The 21,789-nt window shown below is 41.6% G+C and overlaps 1 protein-coding gene and 1 long non-coding RNA gene across 4 annotated transcripts in view; both read left to right on the top strand.

The window, feature by feature from the left end:
- LOC138972712 (uncharacterized) overlaps positions 1-21,789 on the top strand; it is a 320,338-nt gene that overhangs the window by 148,391 nt on the left and 150,158 nt on the right. The gene's annotated exons all lie outside the window — the stretch shown is intronic.
- Positions 1-21,789, top strand: part of LOC138972706 (uncharacterized) — an 80,419-nt gene that overhangs the window by 14,107 nt on the left and 44,523 nt on the right. For 2 of the 3 annotated variants that reach the window (XR_011457722.1, XR_011457719.1), the window contains one exon: positions 1,909-2,668. This is a non-coding gene — a long non-coding RNA (uncharacterized lncRNA). Of the gene's footprint in view, positions 1-1,908; positions 2,703-21,789 lie in introns of those variants that run through there. The other variant, XR_011457720.1, reaches the window with a different exon arrangement.

The following is a 21,789-nucleotide window of genomic DNA, read 5'->3' as shown; positions in this document are numbered from 1 at the left end:
ATAGGGTCCGATATTTAGACGAGACAAGTATAATGCCGACGAGTCGAAGACGAGTCGCATTATACTTGTTCGAGTCTAAATATCGGACCCTATTGCTACGCTGAAAATACAATAGCGATTATATAGCTGTTTTGACCTTGATTTGTTGTTCCAAACTTAAAAAATGACAGTTTTTGCGTCGATGCGTTGATCTCAGGTTTTGATAGCAGACGCCGTTTCTTATGCGCATTAGTTTTGCGCAGGCGCCACACTGACTTCGGAAAAAACCCTCGATTTGACAACACAGCTGTTGAACAGCTTTTTATTAGTTCATTCGTATACAACAAAAAGAAGTTTGATTTTTTTAAATTTTGAACAAGACTACTTATGAAGAAGACCAAAACACAACATCAACGGAAAACTAGAAACAACTGAAGAACTAGGATGCAACAAGGGGAGGAGAAGAGAACAGCTAATCCGTACAACGCGAGCAGACGGCAGCGAAGTTTTCAGTTTGGGTGAATGGCATTTATACTTGTCTCGTCATGAAGCGATTTTTTCAACCTCAGTTATAAACGACTACATGAATGTTAGTGCCATGGGTTGTACATCAATACTTCAGAGGGGAAGTGGGGTATTTAGTGTGGAGTTACGAGATAAGAAAAGCCGAATGCGAAAGTTTGTGTCAGTCAGCAACTGAGCTCACACAGGCACACAAAAACGGCTGTTCCGTTTTACTCCCCTGTTTGTACAACATCTTTCGACTTTGGTCATTTTGTGGTGTTTAAGGACAGAAAATAATTGGTTTCGTCCTGTTTTATCGGGAAGTTAGCAGAAAAGGGTATGGACATTTGTAAGCTGAAAAACATTCCCGAGAAGAATTTCAAGTTGTCAGTGTATGCTGTTGTCGATTGTTAACATCGTGTGGAACAGATGGGTAAACCGGAACCATGCGTCTTTGTTAATGCCAATATGCTTTTGGCCAAAAATGGCCGACTTCCGTAGCATTATGCTTTGATGATGATGTTGAGACCATCCAATCACAGCCCCCGAATTCCCCCACGTGTCCATCAGAATAGCTATATGTATTAATGATCGTGAACCATAAAGAATGAACGATCAAGACAATTTCTAAAACAAGCACTTACTTTCCGTATCCTTATCAGTACGTGTTGCAAGAAGATTTCGTTTACTTTGCGCCAGTTCCACCATAAACTATCTCTGGAGTCGAACGACAGCGAACCCGCCTGAAACTTGGTGCAACACAAACACGTTTGCCTGAAGAGCTATTTTGGAACTCAGTCTAGTTGTCAGTGACGTCAAATGTTCGAAAACAAATTGCGTTATGTTTTTCAAAATGCGTTATGTTCCGCTGATGTGTGGTTTCTCCAGAGTTTTGCAGTGTGAATCAAATCAAGTTGTTTTGCGTGCACAGATTACAACAGAAGCTGAGAAATATAACATCAAATTAATGATCGGACTACTTTCAAGCTCGGATGCACGAAACACACCCACTGTAAAGGAGACTTCCGGATCAGGCGTCGAGGCCCTGTATTGGATGTAAAAAGACGTAATGATGAGTCCAAAAACATAATAACACACGGCGTACTGCATTTAAGTGTACTAAAGAAATTACACAATGTTCTATTGTAACTCACGTTGGGAATCCCTCGCGACTGTCTTTGTTTAGTGGGGCACTGAGGGGTAAGTGCCCCACTAAACAAAGAAAGTCGCTCGGGATTCCCAATTTGAGTTATAAATAGAACATTGTGTCATCTCTATGTAATAACTTGTTTTATTGTATGGGCTTTGATTGTCATGAAAAAAACTTGTGAGGGAAAAAATGTACAGGGGAACACTTCACAATGTTGACAGTTTATTTTGGTTAAATACAAGAATGAGAATGATTTGCAAAACCTCTGTCAACAGAGCGATGTGCAGAAGAAAGATACCACCAGGAAGCACGGATGCGGGTCTTCACAGATGGGTCCGCCACAGACGCCGTCAAGAGAGGAGGAGCTGGTGTCTACATCCAACACCCCAGTGGAGAGTGGCAAGCAGAGGCTATACCAACTGGCCTCCACTGCACCAACAACAGAGCAGAGGTTGAAGCACTGATCCAACACCAACAACACCAACCTGCCTCAGCTTGCAACGACACTTCCCAACATCAAGTGTATGAAGATAGTACTGCAGTGGATCCCATCACACTGTGGGATAGAAGGAAACGAACAGGCGGACAGAAAGGCCAAACTGGGTGCAAAGAACGAGCAAGAAGAAAAAGCAGTAAGTTCTACAGAGATGAAAACGATCATAAAATCTCTACTCAAGAAACACCCGATGCACGACAGCTACGAACAACCGTCAAGGCCTGACCAAGTCACCATCTTTCGCCTGAGAACAGGGCACAACAGACTCCATCAAGATCTGCACAAGAACTTGCGTGCCGTGCCCGCCCCCATGTGCCCCTGTGGAGAGGGAGAACAAGACGCAGCCCACATCCTACAGGATTTCAGGAACATCCAGTCACTGAGGAGCGAGACTTGGTCCAGGCCGACGCCCCTCCAAGACAAGTGTACGGATCCGTGGAGACTCTGCAGAAGACTTCCAGCTTCATCCCAAGAGCTGGAATCCAAGTGTAAAGGAGGATCGACAAGAAGAACGAGAAGATAAAATTTTGCAAAATGGACTTATTGGCATTGTCCGTGTACACATGTGAATGAGTGGGTTTGTTTATCTGATTTTGGTTTTCAGTTTTACCACATTTTATCACACAAACTCTCTCTCTTTATTTCTGTCTTGTTCACTCTCTCTCTCTGTCTGTCTCTCTCCCTCTCTCTCTCTCTCTCTCTCTCTCTCTCTCTCTCTCTCTCTTTCTCTCTCTCTCTTTCTCTCTCTCTCTCTCCCTCTCTCTCTCTTTTTCGCTCTCTCTCTTTCTCTCTCTCTCTACCTCTCTCTCCCTCTCTCTCTCCCTCTCTCTCTCTCTCTCTCTCTCTCTATCTCTCTCTCTCTCGCTTATACCGTGCCCAGCGCACGCAAACACTCGTGCACACACACACACACACACACACACACACACACACACACGCACGCACGCACGCACACACACACACACACGCACGCACACACACACACACACACACACACACACACACACACATAAAAGGAACGGGCGCGCGTGCGATTCCCCCACACACATCCCCCTTTCTCACGCACACGAACATACATACATATACAGTTTTTCAATACATTATTGAGAAATTGGATTCGACACTGATTTGGAACAAGTTGTATATATGATTATAACATACAAAAGTCACAGCATCTTACATATCAAACTAAAGTTAATTGAGTGCTCTATCTGAAATCCTCGTTCGATTTGTGAATCTTTGGCTATATCAGACGGCAGTTCGTGTCCTTGGGTGCAAAACAAATGTTTACTGACACAACTTGTCATTTTTGACAACTTGAAATGGAGCAGTTATACATTTAAAAGTTGCAATTACATCCTAAGACATCCTTATCGGTAGGAAAGCATACATTTTGAGCCGATTTTGTGAAAACACGCGCGCATGAAACAAAACAAGAGCCAGGTGATCCATACGTTCGCTGAAAAATGACCACGGTTGACTGTGCGTTGCTCGCCGACAAAATCAGACAATTCAGTGGATTGCCAGTGGATTGAGTTTGCTCAGCAAGTGTAGCAGAATGAAAAATAATAATATATTTGATTGAAATAAAACGGTCAAAGCGGAAGAAAATTCGTCAAATTCAATCAGTGTGATTACAAACAGAATGCCTTTTTGTTTATCCCCTTGTTACGGATGGTTTTTCGTGTAAGTGTCTGTGTGTATTTATGCTTCTATCAGAAAAATATGCGTGCTCTGCTCTGTTTACTAACTAACTGTTACTCACACACACACAGCACTCAAACTAGGTACAAAGACTGAAACACAATTACTGCCCTTTGCCCTCGTACCTATATTGTAACATCAACACAAAAATACAAATATGTTATCTCTCATGCAGTCTACAAATCACTTGCATTCATGTATAAGAAGAATAATATCTTGAAAACACGTCGGAGACTAACTGTCTCACGATTGATGAAGTTCTCGTTTCACACAATTCTTCTGACGATTATGTTTCCTGTTTAACACAGTTTCACTTTACGCACATTTCACATGTCACGTAATTCTCAGTTGACGACGTCTTCGTCTCACACAATCCTTCTGACGATTATGTTTCTTCAGTGGTAATTCACACATACAGTGACTACTCACTCTTAAGCGGGTACATACTCTGGATCCATATCACCCACGACGAAATACAGCTCGTGGTGACTATGGGGTGAGGCTCCACCGGTTTCCAGAACTCCAGCGCTGATACAACCTTGCGCCCACAATCAACGGATTCGTGGCGCTAAGGAGGGAATGCCCGTCTCTCTCTCTCTCCCGCCGCCGAGTGGTGCCATTCGTCACTCCGACCGGGGTGCTGTATATTTACAGCATAGAATCACTCATGATTCTTCCACAACACGAGTCGTACGGTTCGACCTCAATGTTTGGTGAGCAGCGTTACAACCCAAACGTGGAGACATCCAGAAACACGTCTCTTCTCTTCAACTGTCGGGCACGCTCTAACCTTCACACTCCAACAATGTTAACAGTCTCCTCTCTCATTGGTCCATAGTAGCCAATGGAGATATGCTTTACAAAAATAGGTCACCTCATCTCAACAGGTGCTACTAGGATCACGCAGTCGAGCCGTGATAACTAAAAGTATGGCAAGCCAATCTGTACACATTTGTTTAAACCATCTAATACTGAATTATGTACAAATCCATTTGTCACACCCCTGCAGTCTTTAGAATCAGTATTTGTGAACAAATGCGGTTTTAAAAGGAAGTTCCCGATGAGGTTTCTGTAATGTTGTTAGCATTACCACCAAATATACTGCCAGACCAGTCAGTTCGTATTTATGACAACATTCAAAATATCGTTGTCCAGAAAGGGTTTCACCAGTAAAAAGCAAATTACACCAGAATCCTTGGCAAAATGTAAACATAAAACTGTATTTGTAAGTTCTGATTGAACGACCTTTCTCTTAGAATGAATTGTGTATGAAACTAACCCGGATTTTCTGTAGCGCAATAAGCCAAAATAGATTATAACTCAAAATGTCAGCACATTTCACGGGAAAAGCCCAGTTAAAAAAAAGGTTTTAATGTAATAGCACGAATTTAATTACATTCTCTGCAATAGCTGATTTGTACACGACCACTGTAACCATCAAAACATTATTATTAATCGAAAAAATATTACGCGAAGCTGTCTTTACCACAGTTGGTGTGACATTGTGAATTTCGGACACATTGTCGGAGCACATATGTCTCATGCGGTCATTGACAAACTGAGAATAGGGAAGACAAGATTAACAGCTATTGTGTTTTCAGCGTAGCAAGAGGGTCCGATATTTAGACGAGACAAGTAGTCGAAGACAAGTCGCATTATACTTCTTCGAGTCTAAATATCGGACCCTATTGCTACGCTAAAAATACAACAGCGATTATATAGCTGTTCTGACCTTGATTTGTTGTTCCAAACTTACAAAATGACAGTTTTTGCGTCGATGCGTTGATCTCAGGTTTTGATAGCAGACGCCGTTTCTTATGCGCATTAGTTTTGCCCAGGCGCCACACTGACTTTGGAAAAAAACCTCGATTTGACAACAGCTTTTTATTAGTTCATTCGTATACAACAAAAAGAAGTTTGAGTTTTTAAAATTTTGAACAAGACTACTTATGAAGAAGACCAAAACACAACATCAACAGAAAACTAGAAACAACTTAAGAAATAGGATGCAACAAGGGGAGGACAAGAGAACAGCAGAATGTTAATATATAACGTCCCGGCGTGCTAGTTCACCGTCCCCGCGTGTCCCCGCGTGTTTTTGACAGGGGACAGTTTAACTGCACGCGGGGACACGCGGGGACGGTTAAATAGCACGCGGGGACGTTATTTTATAACATTCTGACAACAACAACAAAATAAATACAAACAAATTAAGTAGATGTGCAACGCCAAGGCACTGCATACCCCAGCGAAAGACAAACCTCTCTCTTACTCTCTTTCTTTCTCTCTCTCAAACACACACACACACGAACACACACACACACACACACACGCACACGCACAAACACAGACCCCAAGTCACACACGTACACACATACACACTCACTCACACGCACTCACTCACTCTCTCACACACACTTCATACACACAAAACACACCCTCATACGCACATATAGACAGACGGACATAAACACCTTAACAAACAAACACACATACACACACACACATACACACACACACATACACACACCCACCCACTCTCTCTCTCTCTCTTTCTCTATCTCTTTCTCTCTTATACAAACAGACACACACACACACACACACACACTGTACATACGCACAAACAAATACGCACATAGACAGTCGGACACACACACCTTTACAAACAAACACATATACACACTCATACATACACACACAAACATACACACAAACTCATGCACACACACATTCACACACACACACACACACACACACACTCTCTCTCTCTCTCAAACACACACACACACACACACCCACGCACACACACACATACACACACACCCCAAGTCACACACACACACATACACACACTCACTAACACGCACTCACTCACTCTCACAAAAAACTTCATACACACAAAACACACACCCATACGCACATATGGACAGACGGACATACACACCTTTATAAACAAACACACATACACGCACACACATACACTTATACCCACACACACATTTACACACACACGAGTACAGACTCATGCACGCGTGCGCACACACACACACACACACACACACACACACACACACACACACACACACAAACAGTAACACTAACACATGTGCACAAAATGAACACAAACACACACACTGCGCGAGAGAGAAAGACTTCAGGGAGGCATGACGTCATGATGCATTAATTGACGTCAAAGACTTTCGACCGTGACGTATTCTTCTTACGCGAGCTTTATCCATAGACTTGGAAACTACGGAATTTCTACCCGTCCAAAACGGCCTTGGGTGGCGTTTGCTGAAAAAATGGGGGCGACTATTGCACCCACCGTATTTTTGTTAGTATGGTCCCAATTTTTGGTGAACTTCCATCTCCACCTGTAGCACGTAGCCGGGCACAAAGAATCCTTCTTTATCATGTATTATTCGGTATGCACATTTCTCAAGTCGATTACAGTATAGCGTTCACGGGATACCTCCAGCTTCGCTGGGATTACATAAGTAAAAAAAAAAGGGATAGTCAGAATGTTATTATATTATAACGTCCCGGCGTGCTAGTTCACCGTCCCCGTGTGTCCCCGCGTGTCCCCGTGTCCCCGCGTGTTTTAGACACACCGCATGCGCATTAGTTTTGCGCAGACGCCACACTGACTTCGGAAAAAAAAACTCGATTTTACAACACTGCTGTTAAACAGCTTTTTATTAGTTCATTCATATACAACAAAAAGAAGTTTGAGGTGTTTTTTTATTTTGAACAAGATTATTTATGAAGAAGACCAAAACACAACATCAACGGAAAACTAGAAACAACTAAAGAACTAGGATGCAACAAGGGGAGGAGAAGAGAACAGCTAATCCGTACAACGCGAGCAGGGCGGCAGCGAAGTTTTCAGTTTGGGTGAATGGCATTTATGCTTGTCTCGTCATGAAGCGAATTTTTCAACCTCAGTTATAAACGACTACATGAATGTTAGTGCCATGGGTTGTACATCAATACTTCAGAGGGGAAGTGGGGTATTTAGTGTGGAGTTACGAGATAAGAAAAGCCGAATGCGAAAGTTTGTGTCAGTCGGCAACTGAGCTCACACAGGCACACAAAAACGGTTGTTCCGTTTTACTCCCCTGTTTGTACTACATCTTTCGACTTTGGGCATTTTGTGGTGTTTAGGGACAGAAAATAATTGGTTTAGTCCTGTTTCATCGGGAAGTTAGCAGAAAAGGGTATGCTATCGACATTTGTAAAGCTGAAAAACATTCCCAAGAAGAATTTCAAGTTGTCAGTGTATGCTGTTGTCGATTCAGTGAAACATCGTGTGGTACAGATGGGTAAACCGGAACCATGCGTCTTTGTTATTGCCAATATGCTTTTGGATATTGGCAAAAATGGCCGACTTCCGTAGCATTATGCTTTGATGATCGGAAGAGACCATCCAATCACAGCCCCCGAATTCCCCCACGTGTCCATTAGAATAGCTATATACAGTTATATTATGTCATTGTGTAAATAGAGAAAACAGTCTTCTTTCATTTCATACCAGAAATACCATACCTCTCTGTGCTGTTAATGTTTATAGTTACAGGGATTGGCTTGGGTTTTGTTCACTATAGGTCCGTTGACTGACTCGGCCATGAATCAACCAGTCATTTTGCAAATCAATCAGTCAACAACAATAAAATGAGCTTTTTTGCCGCCCCGTGACTGCGCATTATGCATTACAGCAGTGAGGAGAAACTTACTACTGTTACAGAGCTGTTGTGAGAATTGTTTAAAGGGAGGACAAAAACAACGACGAATAAAGAATCATAAAGATCAAAAACCAATAGTTAGTTGCAATATTTCGGTTTATGCAATTAACCTTCTTCTGGTAGAGTTTCAGAAGACTGAAGGCATAATGTCTTGAAGAGGTTGTTTAATTTCATGAAGATAATGTACAGTAAACTGTGAGGGGGGGGGGGTGAAGTTGCATTTGATTTTGAACTTTCTTGTTCTTGTTTCTTCATTCATAGTTATGCTAAATGTGAAGCATTTGATTGAAACTAATTAAAGAATGTAACCTGAAAAGCTACCGACCCTTCCAATTTCCGAGTCTTGATTTTGTTCCAGCTACTTCTGATTTCTGTAACTGTATTCCGATTTTCTAGATTTTTGTTTTTTTGTTTTTTTGAAAATCGGTCCATTGACTGGCTGAGACATTTATCGACCGGTCTTTTCCGAATTTACCTAGGCAAAAGACCGATGACCGACGCCCAAGCCATACCCTGTAGTTACTACAAGCGAAATGCTAATTCTCAATCGTTATTAGACAACCTGTACAGTACATGCAAACACCACGTCTGATCGCCGTCAGATGTCAAACACACCAAATAACTCTGTGATGCAACACAAGGTTTCAAATGAGTCATTTTCGCGTGTATGCAGTAGGAAGAGAAGATATCATTGTAAACATAAAGCATGTTGTGCGTGTGTGTGTGTGTGTGTGTGTGTGTGCAGTGTGTGTGTGCAGTGTGTGTGTATATGTGTGTGTGTGTGTGTGTGTGTGTGTGTGTGTGTGTGTTTGCGTGTGTCTGAGATGCAAGACTGTTTTCACAATGCAAGTTTACAGTCGGGACCATCACAGAAAAAATTTACAAAAATAAAAACGGTTTTTCTGCAGCATTTCAGTTTTATGTTAAAAGGACAGACTGGAAGATTAGGCCTAAAAACATTATCCTTTTGAAATTCTCTCTCACTCTCTCTCTCTCTCACTCTCTCTCTCTCTCTCACTCTCTCTCTCTCTCACTCTCTCACTCTCTCTCTCTCACTCTCTCTCTCTCTCTCACTCTCTCTCTCTCTCACTCTCTCTCTCTCTCTTTCTCTCTCTCTCTCTTTCTCTCTCTGTCCCTCTCTCTCTCTCTCTGTTTGAGTCTCTCTCTCTCTCTCTGAGTTTGAATTGTTGTTTTTACTGTATTTTAATTTGTTTGTGTGTTAGAGAGAGAGAGAGAGGGAGAGGAGAGAGAGAGAGAGAGAGAGAGAGAGAGAGAGAGAGAGAATTTCAAAAGGATAATGTTTTTAGGCCTAATCTTCCAGTCTATCCTTTTATAGGACGCAGGGATGCGCTCTATGGGGAGCCCTGTCTTATAATTTATTACCAGGTCGTAAAGGGAGATGAGGTTGGAGCATACCGAAGATTCACTTGCAAAGTCGACTGTAAAAAACCCAGCCACCCCTAGCAACAAAACATCACGCTATGGATCGTATGCAAATGACGTAGAATGGGTTTAAATTTTCAAAACGAAATTATGTTTAACCCTCAGCTTGGGCCAAAACTTGAGCAGGGGTGATGTAGTAGAATGTTGCCGACGTAAGCAACCCTTTTATATATTTAGGCCAAGTTTGGGGAGTATCAGCTTTCAGTTGGGTATCAAACAGCAGGGAGGGGGAAACATCGCACTTGAGTACAGTCTTTTTTGTCCTGTTCTTGTTGGCCACTTCTTTTGTTAGCCGTTCTAAGGAAGCTATTTGTGTGTCTACAGCTTACGAACATGGGGTGTGCCAGTTTTCGTTAGCAGGTACATTTCTCAAAAAAAAAAAGAGCCCCTCAGTGTACAGACGGTCATGTGCTCAGAAAACTACTTTATTTCTGTCATATGATCTCTTGTTTGTGCCATTCGAAATAAAATTCGCTCAGACTATGGACGTCTGTATCGCGTTGACAAAAGTGATGCAGACAGACAGAAAGAATCAACAACAATGCAATTGCTGCAAAACGTATACCACACACAGACTACACAAACATTCATACACATAAACACACCTACACACACCTTCACACACACACACGCGCGCGCGCGCGCGCACACATACACACTTAGATTAACACACATATTCGCAAGTGTAGTAGTATGGAAAACAATATTTTCAACTGAAATAAAACGGTCAAAGCGGAAGAAAATGCCACTATTTTGTCGACTTCACTTAGTGCGATTACATACAAAATGCCTTTTTGTTTATCCCCTGCAGTCTTTAAAATCAGTATTCGTGAATAAATATGGTTTTACAAGAAAGTTCCCGATAGGGTTTCTGTAATATTGTCAGCATTACAACCAAACATACTTCCAGACCAGTCAGTTCGTATTTATGACAACATTCAAAATATCGTGCTCCAGCAGGGGTTTCACCAATAAAAAGCAAAACAAAATCATTAATCGACAAATATTACAAGAAGCTGATTTTACGTAAGTTGATGTGACTGTGCATTTTGGCCAAGCTTTTGGAGCCCCGATGTCTCATGCGGTCATTGACAAACTGAGAATAGAGAAGACGAGACACGAGTTATGCTATTTTATTGTGTAAAAAGAGAAAACAGTCTTCTTTCAATTCATACCAGAAACATCTCTGTGCTGTTAATGTTTACAGTTATTACAAGCAAAATACTAGTTCTCAGTTATTATTAGACAACATGAACAGTACATGCAAACACCTCGTCTGAACTCCGTCAGATGTCAAACACACCTAATACCTCTGTTTATCCGACCTACGTGAGAGAGACACTCGTGAGATAATAATCATTCAAACTCACACGTGTGTATATCATGTAAATGAGGTCATGTCAAGCAAGTCTGGCAGGGACCAGGGCCGGACCAGGCAAAGAGAAGGGGGGGGGGGTGGGGTTGCCAGTGCCGGTGGTCCAGGGGGATGGGGTCAAGGGGCAGAGCTGACGGGTAGGTCATATTCTGAGATAGGAAAATGGCCGCTCCTTGCACGAAACGGCATAAAAAAAAACAATAATAAAAAAAATTAAATAAGTGAGGTACATGTTTAGGCTGGGGGGGGTGCGCATTCCCCGTAACCCCCCCCCCCCCCCCCACCGTAGTCCGGCCCTGGGGACCTGTTTTTCCACTGCTTATGATGCCAAAGTCACCGAGACAAACGTCATTATAGAATAAAAATGGCGCTCGCTAATTACCCTCGATGAATTTTTAGAACTAACACGTCACGTCACACTTTCAGAGTGACGTTTCTTTACTTTGACGTAATAGATTGCACGAGGCTTTGGAAGAGATCAAGGTTCCAAAGGCAAGCGTTTTCAATTTAGCTGCCTCGACTGCAGGGCATTTTCAGTAAAATACACGTAAGTACAGAATGTAGGATAAACAGAATACTACATGGCTTGCTGTATCATACCAGATTTACACGAGTTGCTTTTTCAAATAGTGAACAGCTCGCTTTTGCTCGCAGCTCAATATTAAAAAAAAAATCTCGTGTAAATGTGGTACGACACAGCAAGCCATGTAGTATTCTCTATAGACAAAAGGTTCATTTTCGCGTTTATGTGGAAAGAGAAGTGCACTTGCAGATCACATTGAAAAAACAAAGAATGTTCTTACAGATGGCAAGTCGCATGCAGTCACAAGCACAGCAGGTATATTTCAAAAACAATGTTTCTGATTTGCCAAATTCCCATTGTTATAACATTCTTTACCTAACAATATGGTACTGTTCAACTACCACCACCAACAACAACAACGACGACAAAACCAAACAGATCATAACACTGCAAGGAAACATAAGACACGAAAAGATAGGACAAAACTAGACACCCCCCCACATACACACACACACACACACTAAAACAAAAAACACCATATCAATATAAGATTAAACGAGACAAAACAAAGCAAAACTAAACACATATGCACGCACGCACGCACACGCACGGACACACGGACACACACTCACACAAACACACAAATGTGCCGAACACGCAGGATGTGAATACGACACAAAAAGACAACACACACACACACACACACACACACACACACACACACACACACACAAAACAACCCCCACAAAAGAAAAAAACCATCAATGCTAGATTAAACGAGACAACACAAAGCAAAACAAAATACACACGAACGCACGCACACGCACAGACACACACACACTAACACACAAATGTGCGGAACACGCACAATTAATTTGTATAGGTGTGACAAAATATTGTGCACTCCAAAAGGACGGCACGAATGTGGTTTCGTGAGGAAAATGCTTTCAGTAGAAGCACCTCGTGCATGCATCGTGTATGGGTCTAGAGGCCAACACCCAGCACGAGTGCCGTGAATTAGTCAAGCGTGTGACCTATAAAGATATAAAGACCATATTCAGACACACGATGAAAGGATGCATTCATTTAATCACATGAACTTTTTCTCACCCATACAGTATTTCTGAAAAAACACAACCAGTCCTGGAAAAGCGGAAACCTGCTATGACTGTTAAGAATAAGGTAATGACTGTTGAGGGCCCCAAAGGGTTTAAAATCGTGATCGTGATTGGCGTTTTTTGACCTTTCTGTGACCGTGATTGCCGACATTTCCATTTCTGTGATCGTGATGGGACTTTGCCCGTGATCCGTGATGACAAAAAAATCAAGTCTCGTGATCGTGATCATCATTTGTTTTCGTGATCGTGATGGGCATTATTGCAAAGCATTTTATTTTCAACGTACATTTTTCACAGCTGTATCACTCTATGATCCTCTATTCGTCAAGGTGTTTGTGATCGTGAAAACAAAAATCAAGGTAACTGTGATCGTGAAAGCTAAAATTTCCCTTCCCGTGATCGTGATGATACCCCCCCTTTGGGGCCCTCACTGTTATTAAAGACTGTTATTACTTGTATCTTCATGCTTCTTTCTTCTGCTGAACGCTACGCGGTATTGTGTGAATGTGTGTGTACGTGTGTGTGTGAGTGTGTGTGTGTGTGTGTGTGTGTGTGTGTGTGTGTGTGTGTGTGTGTGTGTGTGTGTGCGTGTGTGTGTGTGTGTGTGTACACAGTGACAGTCTGATCTTGTAATCGGAATTGATTCCGAGTGTATGTTTCATGCCACGTGTACCGCCTAGGTTACGTAATTGATTTGCTATGCATCTTTCCAGTGTTTGTGCAATATATGCGTCTCTATAAATAGTGCACATCCTTTGTATCATAGTTCGATCAGCAAGCTCAGTGCCCTTGAAATTGTTACACCTGCATTCAGAAGTGTTTGTTTCGATCTAGTCATCAAACTGATTTGCCACAACGAAATGACATCAGCAAACCGCGTGTTCGTATTTATAGTCTAAAATGGGTTCCGATCTATCCATGGCAGTCACCTTAACGGCATATGTACTCGATGACTATACACGCTAATTGCTTTACCAACAGCTGGAGACATGCTAAATTAAATTCCCTGCAAAATATTGTGGTCTAGGACCCCTTCAATGTTGAGATATGTTAATTTTCATTTTGATCTGGATCGTCCTATTTATAGATTTGGCAACATATGTACGTTGATGCAAGGGAGCTAACACCGCGGCTTTGTTGACATCCTCACTTTTTCAGAGGCTAGAACAAGCTGTAATGCATGTATTATGGTCCGCGCATGGTGACATATCGTCATTATATGGTCTTATGGTGCGTTTGACATCGATTATGGGCAAACTACACTTTGTAAACACGGGAGCGCGTACATATGCCTTTAAAGTAATTTTACAGCAAAATGTCTGTGTTCTACGAATCACACTTCAGTTTTAGCTGAACGAAACCTACAGTTAACTTTAAACACAGAACTAATAGACAAGCTATGAGTCATTGATCTTATGGGAGGCTGTACAGCGGTTTACCCCTTACAGCTTTAACCACATAATTATTTCATGTACAACACGTCTTGGCTCAATTAAAATCAATTTCCCAATTGTGTGTGTGTGTGTGTGTGTGTGTGTGTGTGTGTGTGTGTGTGTGTGTGTGTGTGTGTGTGTGTGTGTGTGTGAGTATGTGTGTGTGTGGGTGTGTGTGTGTGCGTGTGTGTGTCACACTGACACATTGACATACTAGTGGTGTGCCTCAATCAGTTGTTTCCAAGGTACATGTCCGTCGATTACACACACCGATTTAAATGCTTATTATGCATTGCGATAGCTTTGACACCGATCAGCTATTTCTCAAACATGCTGACGTTTCTAGAGACCATTGATTCGCCCATTGGTTTTGATTACGAATTCTGTCTTAATGTTGGTCTTTTGTGTCAGAATTGAGAATTGGGTGTGTGTGTGTGTGTGTGTGTGTGTGTGTGTGTGTGTGTGTGTGTGTGTGTGGTGTGTGTGTGTGTGTGTGTGTGTGTGTGTGTGGATATTTCTTGTTTTTTTTAAATGCTTTCTTTGAAAATGCTGATTGAAACGTCTTTATTCTGAGTTACATTTGATTAGCTCAACTCACAGTCAGACACTGGTGTATAAGAGAATATTGTTTGTTCCGTTCATGCTTTGTTATTAAAGGCACACTCAGCTTTCCGTAAACCATCACAGAAACTGTCAGGCTTGTACACACAGTACAAACACCCTTTCATTTAAACACTCACCGCTTGAGAACATCCCAGGTGCCCTCTGTAAAGAACGAGAAATGTTCAAATAATGTATTTCAGTCAGAACGGATTGTCCATGAACACAATCGGAAGCCTCATTTTGGTGCTGGACCCAACTTTTAAAATCTAAATAATAAATTGACAGCTTGTTACACAAACATTCTTAAATCATAAAAGAATTATTTTTTCATCAATACAAGATCAGTTCAATTCGAAATTTTGAAAGTTTGAAAAAAGCGTGTCACGGAAAACGTGTTTCCTGTAGCAGACGAATGTTGTGCATAGTGCTTGCTTGTTTGAATCCAACCGCTGCCGATAAGTTCGTGTGACTCGCAGCCGTTTATTGCGTTTTAGATTCAGAGGTACACAATAACGTGCTATTGCAGATACAGCGAGTCGCATTGAAATCACAAACTGACGACTAAATTGTGAAAAAAGGAAAGTGGATCACACGGGTTCACGATGGCTCAGGGGTTAGATAAACCACGAAAACAGGTGTGTGGTTTAGGCTACTCTAGCTAATAGCCATTCAAACGAACTGTTTCATTTAATGCTATTACATGTTATTGCAAGTGTGTTCTATAAGGTTATAACTGCTTTTTTCATGAGAAGATTTAAATACCTTAAAACAAACCACAGAAAAAATCTATCTTGGTACTTATCTGGAGTGATATTTGTTCACCTTCATTTTTCTTTCTTTTTTCTCGATTTTATTTATTAGTTTCTCATTCATCAACAAAGCAAAAAGCATGAGCTTGATCATTCATGTATTCATGATTCATCTACGTGTTCTGTTTTCGTCTGTTTTCATTTTAGTTTTTCGTGTGTGTGTTTTCTTTTTGAGAGCGTGTATCTTGTTCGTTTTTTCCGGGATGCGGGCCACAATAACCTCATATAACCTCGTGGTAAAGGTGTCAGCATGTCATGAGGAAGTTTCGGGGTTTAAAACCAAGCTGCGCCGTTTTGGGATATTTGTCCTATCTCCCAGGTCAACTCATGTGCAGCTGGGCACGCAGAAGAAGAAGAAGAAAAAGAAGAAGAAAGAGAAGAAGAAGAAGAAGTTATGTGCTGACCTTAAGTGACGTATTCTCCCTGTTTGCACACACGCTCAAGACAACGTACGCATGAACAACTTCTGTCACACATGTCAGAGTTCGGTCGGTTACAAATACACAAAAATACTTAATATGTATCACCCTAATTAGGAATGTGACTGCCTAAATGGTGAGAGATAAAAACAGCCGTACACGATAAAAGCTCACGCATGGAAAACAAGCGTATGAAGTAGATGCAGCCCACAGACGCAGAAGAAGGAGATAAGAAAAAAACAAACAACAGGAGAAGATGATGTTTTTGTTGGCTTGGGTTTAAACGTTGTTTTATTTTCTCGTCTGTGTGTATTGTGTGAATTGTGAACACGCACAAACACACGCACACACACACACACACACACACACACACACACACACACACACACACACACACACACATCTATATATATATATATATACGACTTGTGTCTGTCTGTGTGTCTGTGCGCGATACGCGGCCAAAGTTCTCGATGGATCTGCTTCAAATCTGGTGGTTGTATTCAGAGAGACCCCGGACACAACCTCATCGATGAGATATTTCAACACGTGCTCTCAGGGCGCAGCGCTGAACCGATTTTGGTTTTTCTGTTCATTTCACCATTCCCAGTAACTCTTCCTTATCTTCTCCAGTGTTCTGCGTTTATCTCCCATCCTTCGTGTGGCGTCAATCCATATTCCCGTTACTACGTTACTATTTTTAGAAGGTCACTGCACGTTACTATTTTTAGAAGGTCTCCAGTGTTTTGCGCGTTTATCTCCTTTCCTTTGCCGGGTCCCAGGCGCAGCCTGGTATTCGGGTCTACTTCTTCCCGGCGAAGCCGGTACCCGGCGAAGCGGGTAATCATCTAGTATATATATATATATATGTCGTGCCGAATTCACGTAATTGCCGAATTCGCGAAATCGGCAAAATGTTTGCCTATTTCACGTAATCGGCAAAACGCTGCCCATTACGCGAAATCGGCAGCGTTTTGCCGAAAACGCGTAAAGGCTTGTAAAATGTGCCGATTTTGCGAAATCAGCAGCCCGTTTTTGGCTTTAAAGTTATCAAATGCCTAGGATATCATCACACTTAGACAGCTAGATACTCGAATGGATAAATGTTGCAATAATTGATAAGTTATGGCAAGTTATTGCAAAAAGTATAGTTTTCGTGCATTACCAGAGTTATGCTTGACACAGACCAACACAGACCATCAAAACCAAAATAGGGAGATAAATTCATGTTAATGCAATGATCTGGTGACAAAAAAAGTAACAGACTGGCTGTCACTTTTGCGAAATGGAACATTTTTAGGAGCCTTTACGCATTTTCGGCAAAACGCTGCCGATTTCGCGTAATAGGCAGCGTTTTGCCGATTACGCGAAATGGGCAAAAATGTTGCCGATTCCGCGAATTCGGCAATTCCGTGATTTCGGCACGACATATATACACACAGACGCACGCTCACACACACACACGCGCGCGCACACACATTCATTGTATATCTATGTTTTAAGTCAAGGGTTTGGGAAGTGCTCTAGTTTCCCTTGATTTTCCGGATCCGCATACATTTCTCGAAATGAGCGCCACTCCAGACACAGACGACCCTGACCTACTTGCATTCCATCCTATGGTTCCCTGTTTCTGCCATTTGAGATTATTGTTTTTACACCTTTGTCTTTTCAATGCTTTTGTTTATAAGTTATGACAACCGGGAAGCAATCATAAAAGATATGTGTTGTCACCTAGCAGGTACACCTGGCATCGCTTGATTCCCACTGAGGCACATCCACACGAAAAATGTGGAATGGAAAAAGAGTTCGAATGTAAACACAAACATGATGCGTGCGTGCGTGCTTGCATGCGTGTGTGTGTGGGTGTGTGTGTGTGTGTGTTTATGTGTGTGTGGGGGGGGGGAGGGGGGCTATTTCTGTCTCTCTTCTTCTGTCTCTCCCCCTATCTCTCTCTCTCTCTCTCTCTCTCTCTCTCTCTCTCTCTCTCTCTCTCTCGCTCCCTTTCTGCACAAAGCAATGGACTTAAATAATTATGGAGATTTGATTCATTTAATATGTTGAAACAGATTTGTTTGCATTTTCAACACTGAGTAACTATCACGAAACACACACACACACACACACACACACACACACACACACACACACACACACACACACACTCACGCACACATACACACATACACAAACACACAGACACAGACACAGACAGACACAGACACACACACACACACCCAGACACACACACACACATGCACACACACGCGCGCGCGCACGCATACAAACACACACACAGACGCAAACAAACCAACGTTCGTGTTGGTATTTCCGCGTGAATAAGTATGTTTGTGTTTACGTTTACAAAAAAAGGAAACTCATTCGCGTGTGCGTTCGCGTTTGTGATCGAGCGCGCGCGCACACGTGTGTGTGTGTGTGTGTGTGTGTGTGTGTGTGTGTGTGTGTGTGTGTGTGTGTGTGCGCCTACGTTTGTGTGACTTGTGGTTGTGCCTTCAGGCGGGCGGGCCGGCGTGTGCATGTGTGCCCGCGCGTCTGTCCGTGAATGTGTATGCGTGCGTGCATGAGTGTTTGTGTGTGCGTGTGTCTTTGTCTCTGTGTCCGTTTTTTAAATGTGAGAAATATAACTTTAGAGAAATAGTGACAGACAAACTGGGACAGCGACCATTAAAGTGACAGTTGGCGTCCATTTTAGCACTGCGTAGCGCTCCTGCACATCGCGATTTTGTTCGTTTATCTGGCTGTTTGTTTATCTGCATGTATGAATGTGTGTGTCTGTGTGTGTGTGTATGTATATGCGTGTGTGTATTTGTGTGCAAGTGTGTGTAAATATGTGTTAAGGGAGAGGGGACGTATGCGTTTGGCTTCATAGTACTTTCATACAAATCACTATCGCCAATCGATCGATGTTAAAAAAAAATCTTTAAAAAAAACGCGCTTTTTTGTTTCTAGTTATAGCCTGATTGCGTAGACCAGACACTTGGCCACAAATAGCATATGTTTTTTAATGAAATCATCACTTCGATTCCGTGCGAATGAGCTTTTGTCAAACAACCCTTTTTAACACTGTCTAAGTGATCTTTGCTCATATTTGTGAGTCTTAAACGCTTTGGCGAATAATTCTAATTAAATGGTGTTGTTAAGAAATGAATTTCTTCCAAAAATGTCACTACCTTGTTAAAATATATGCATTTTTATGATTTTTGTAGCATGTCGAAGAGACACGTTTGCCTGCAATCACGACTCGCTTGACCCCTACCCTGTATAACACAATTTATGAACAAGTAAAAAACAAAAACGATTAAATACTATGCATTCATCGTAGAGCCAGTAAAATATCCTCTGCGAATCTGTTTTTATATTTAGTCAAGTTTTGACTAAATATTTTAACATCGAGGGGGGAATCGAGACGAGGGTCGTGGTGTATGTGCGTGTGTGTGTGTGTCTGTCTGTGTGTGTGTGTGTGTAGAGCGATTCAGACTGAGTTCCTGGGTATGAAATCCCCGAACGTTTTTTTCATTTTTTTGATAAATGTCTTTGATGACGTCATATCCGGCTTTTCGTGAAAGTTGAGGCGGCACTGTCACGCCCTCATTTTTCAACCAAATTGGTTGAAATTTTGGTCGGGTAATGTTCGACGAAGCCCGGACTTCGGTATTGCATTTCAGCGTGGTGGCTTAAAAATTAATTAATGACTTTGGTCATTAAATATCTGAAAATTGTAAAAAAAATATGTTTTTTATAAAACGATCCAAATTTACGTTTATCTTATTCTCCATCATTTGCTGATTCCAAAAACATATAAATATGTTATATTCGGATTAAAAACAAGTTCTGAAAATTAAATATATAAAAATTATTATCAAAATTAAATTGTCGAAATCAATTTAAAAACACTTTCATCTTATTCCTTGTCGGTTTCTGATTCCAAAAACATATAGATATGATATGTTTGGATTAAAAACACGCTCAGAAAGTTAAAACGAAGAGAGGTACAGAAAAGCGTGCTATCCTTCCCAGCGCAACTACTACCCCGCTCTTCTTGTCAATTTCACTGCCTATGCCGTGAGCGGTGGACTGACGATGCTACGAGTATACGGTCTTGCTGCGTTGCATTGCGTTCAGTTTCATTCTGTGAGTTCGACAGCTACTTGGACTACTTGACTAAATGTTGTATTTTCGCCTTACGCGACTTGTTCTTTTTGATTTACCTTATCTGGTTCATATTTTATGACAATTTGAAAATGACGAAAAATCACTCGCAACAGTGGGCGCGAATGCGTTGCGTTTCTTTCGCCGGGGACTGTACAGGTGGGCAAATGTTTATTTTCGTCTTGTCTGTCTGTCTGTCTGTCTGTCTGTCTGTATCTCTCTCTCTCTCTCTTAGTCTCTCTATGTATGTGTTTATGAGAGAGAGAGAGAGAGAGAGAGAGAGAGAGAGAGAGAGAGAGAGAGAGAGAGAGAGAGAGAGAGAGAGAACTCAGAACTCAGAACTCAGAACTTTATTACATAAGGATAAAGGTTTTAGGCTTAGCCTAATCTTCCAACCTGTCCTTGGAACATATACAGAGAATAATTGTAAACGAAAGCAAAGACTGCGCACATACACACACACACATCCACACCCACGTATACACACACACATGCACACATAAACACACACACACACACACACACACACATGCACACACACACATGCACACACACACACACACACACATGCACACACACACACACACACACACATATACACACACACATGCTCGCGCGCGCGAGCGTGCGCTCGCATACCTACACACATGCACATGCTATCATTTCATACCTAAAAGGAACAGTATCTAATCAAAGTATTAAACTAGTAAAACATCAAAATAATGGTCGAGTATAAACATAAACAAGTCGCGTAAGGCGAAAATACAATATTTAGTCAAGTAGCTGTCGAACTCACAGAATGAAACTGAACGCAACGCAACGCAGCAAGACCGTATACTCGTAGCATCGTCACTCCACCGCCCGTGGCAAAGGCAGTGCACGTGGAATTGACAAGAAGAGCGGGGTATTCGTTGCGCTGAGAAGGATAGCACGCTTTTCTGTACCTCTCTTTGTTTTAACTTTCTGAGCGTGTTTTTAATCCAAACATATCATATCTATATATTTTTGGAATCAGGAACCGACAAGGAATAAGATGAAAGTGCTTTTAAATTGATTTCGAAAAAAAAAATTTGATAATAATTTTTATATATTTAATTTTCAGAGCTTGTTTTTAATCCGAATATAACATATTTATATGTTTTTGGAATCAGCAAATGATGGAGAATAAGATAAACGTAAATTTGGATCGTTTTATAAATTTTTATTTTTTTTTACAATTTTCAGATTTTTAATGACCAAAGTCATTAATTAATTTTTAAGCCACCAAGCTGAAATGCAATACCGAACCCCGGGCTTCGTTGAAGAGTACTTGACCAAAATTTCA

The sequence above is a fragment of the Littorina saxatilis genome, linkage group LG8, assembly GCF_037325665.1.
Source record: "Littorina saxatilis isolate snail1 linkage group LG8, US_GU_Lsax_2.0, whole genome shotgun sequence".
Taxonomy (NCBI): domain Eukaryota; kingdom Metazoa; phylum Mollusca; class Gastropoda; order Littorinimorpha; family Littorinidae; genus Littorina; species Littorina saxatilis.
The sequence above is the reverse complement of the archived record's forward strand: the minus strand, read 5'-3'. Positions and strand labels throughout refer to the sequence as shown.